The 3,033-nt window shown below is 43.6% G+C and overlaps 1 pseudogene; it reads right to left on the bottom strand.

The window, feature by feature from the left end:
• Nucleotides 1-921: 921 nt before the first annotated feature.
• LOC149315020 (small ribosomal subunit protein eS26 pseudogene) lies at nucleotides 922-1,269 on the bottom strand (annotated as a pseudogene).
• Nucleotides 1,270-3,033: the final 1,764 nt, after the last annotated feature.

Raw genomic sequence — 3,033 nt, 5'->3', positions numbered from 1 at the left:
GAAGTTCCATCAATACCATGCCCTATGTTTTCTTTAAAAGGTGTTTTATTACTCAGCAAAGTGTACCACAGTCAATGAAAGGAGAAGAAGGAAAACCACTTTGTGCTCTGAGATGACATGCAATTCAATTTCAGTTCAGAGAGTGGGGGAAAGGGAGGACAGGGAAAACAAACTCATCAATTTACAATGTAAACAAATCTATATGAGGTTGTTTGAATATTGGGCCATCATGCATATCGTGATGCTGGAAAGGAAATTCAGCAAAGGAAATAAAAGAGCATAAAGAATATTCTAGGAACATTCTCTCCATCTCAAAATGTATTCCTTTTCCCCAACCATCTCAGTCTACTTTATTGTGTGTAACTAATGATCCTTGAATAGAGAGGGGGAAATTAACTGGGGCTGGCTATAGAGAACACATAGCTCCCTTGTTGCAACAGTTCCCTTGACTGTCGGTCTGTTTCCAGGCACAATTCAAAGTGCTGGCAATGACCTATAAAGTCCTATATGGCTTGTGCCCAGGCTATTTGAAGGATCATATCTCTTTTTATGTGTCCATTAAAGCTCTAAGATCTTCAGGAGAGGTCTTTCTCTCTAACCAACTACTTTCTCAGTCTTATTTGGTAGGAACAAGGAAGAGGGACTTCATGGTGGCTGCTCCCAGACTCTTTCCTGGGGAGACTAGTATGACCCTTCCTTGCTCTCCTTCTGCCAACAAGTCAAAACATTCTTGTGCAATGAATTTTTAGAAACTCACTGAAATGGTGTGCTGTGTTGTTTTGTGGTTTGTATATGGCCTTTTAAGGAATTTTAATGGTTTAAACTTTATAAATTGTTCAATTTTCTTTCTTTTCTTTTCTTTTCACAGATATATCATTGGTAAATTTCTTTATTTAGTCAATACTAGCCAATTGACATCATTCAAATGATCTCCTTACATAAGCCTGGGGGTGGTCTAGGTGCAGCACCTGCAGGCCTGAACCTAGGTAGACGGGTACAGCCATTCCATGCCTCCTGGAAGCAGTTCTTCACAACTTTGCTGTGGATGGCATAGCTCACATAATAGTGAAGCTTCACATGAATCTTGGGCAATACATATGAGTCAAAGACACATGCCTCAGACTGCAGCTGCCTCTACAATGTTTTGGTGATAAACTTCTTAATAGCCTTATTCTTGAGGACACAACAGGCACAGTTGGTACAGTCAATAGGCCGGACATGCCCACAGCCCTTCTTGGCACAGCTGTTATTCTTCTCTTGTTCATCCCATTATCCATGCTCTCAGAAGGTTAAATTGCTGAACTGTCTTTTAAGCATCCTTTATAGTTTTTATTAATATATTGGTATAGTATTAATCTGTATTGTTCTTAACATGTTGTAAGCTGGTTTGAGTCCCATTATTGGAGAAAAGGCAGAATTTCAAAGAATTAAAAAAGCAAATAAAATTGGATTCATGTTCCACAGTATGTAATCTCCAAGTTCTATCCATCCTGGATTCAAGAATTTTTGTAAATTCTTCTAATAACGGTGAAACCAAATTTTCTCCCTTCCCCAAGTATGTTGGCCAAATTAAGCAATTACATGCACACAGAGGACCATGTTGTAACTACCTTCTATATAGATGTTACAGATGAAGAGTCTCGCAGAAAGAAAAGAAGAAGAAAAGACTGTCACTGGGGAAAAAAAAGGTATCAACCCTATTGGAGCATTGGCGTGGCTAAATATACAGTGATTCAAAACCAATTTTTAAAGCTTCCAAACTGCAGGGCTTAGATGAACATTGAAATCATAACATATCAAGATTTTTTTCCATCTTGAAGTTATTTCCAAATTTTTTTGGATTCTTATAAAAAGCAAGCTGAAATTAAATTCTCAACCATCTCTGGTTTGAATATGGATGAACATTTCTATTAACTCCTTTTTCATTCACTATATTTTCTGAGTTTAAGAGGAGCATCAGCAAGGCACATATCTGTTGTCTCTATGTGGAGCACTTTTGCCTCAGATGCTGCTGCCGAATAACCACAGGAGACCGTGTTGGAGGAAAGGCCACAACTTTATTAAGCAAACCATTGGTAGGGTTGGCACAAAGCATGAGGTCAGGATCTGCGAAATCAAACAACCCCACGTTTGTCTGATTAACCACAACCTGGCACCCACCAGGCATTGGTATGACCTAGGAGCTAATGAACACCGTATGACCGCATCTCTGCCATGCGTTCACATACTTGCTAAGCCCCTAGTCACCGGGAGGCACTCTCGCGTTATGGCCCCCTCAATGGCCATACGTCTGCCCTATTCGCCCCCGGGTCCCGACTGACTCCCAAACCAGAGCTCCGTAGCCCTGGTACCACACCGTGCAGATCCTGGCCTATGCTGCCGCCCCAAAGTTGTGACAAAAAACCCAAACCCAAGCGGTGGGTGGGTGGGAGAAGGCTCAGCTCCTCCTCCCTTCCTGCTTGGCTCCTAACCATCCGGAGCCAAGCGCCGACTGAGGGCCGGGGCTGGCAGCATGGCCTATATAGGCCTAAGCCCCGCCCTCAGTACCACCTGAACAGGAGACTCCTCCTCCAGGGCAGCTGAACCAATCATCTGCCCTGGAGGACCGGAACTCTCGATCACCGAGCCCAGCTCCCAGAGCGTCACGGGGCGGAAGGGCCTCCCTTTCGCCCCGCGCACCAATAGGGAGCTGGGGCAAGCCCCAGAGCACTCTGGGGCTTGTAGTCGTTCGCTGCGTCTAGCGGCAAAGCGGTCAGCCCGCCGAGTCGGGCAACTGCTTTTTGGTGGAGGAGGTAACTGTAGGAAAGAAGATATTAGATTAAAAATACAGTGCTCTTGGATTTTGTTCCAAATGCAAATGAAACAGTTGAATGATTTGTTTTACAATGAAATTGTACTCTTCTTAGGGTTTGTGCAAACACTGCTATTGCTCCAGGATGTGGCCATCCAGATTCAGAAATAATTGTGCATGGATGCATACAAACACGGCTGCATGTATGCACATGTGCGCATGCACACACACACCTGATACTC

Source organism: Sceloporus occidentalis, unplaced genomic scaffold (genome assembly GCF_023333645.1).
Source record: "Sceloporus occidentalis isolate IW3139 unplaced genomic scaffold, rSceOcc1.0.p SCAF_4, whole genome shotgun sequence".
Taxonomy (NCBI): domain Eukaryota; kingdom Metazoa; phylum Chordata; class Lepidosauria; order Squamata; family Phrynosomatidae; genus Sceloporus; species Sceloporus occidentalis.
Note: the sequence above shows the minus strand (reverse complement) of the source record. Positions and strands in the feature narration are given on the sequence as shown.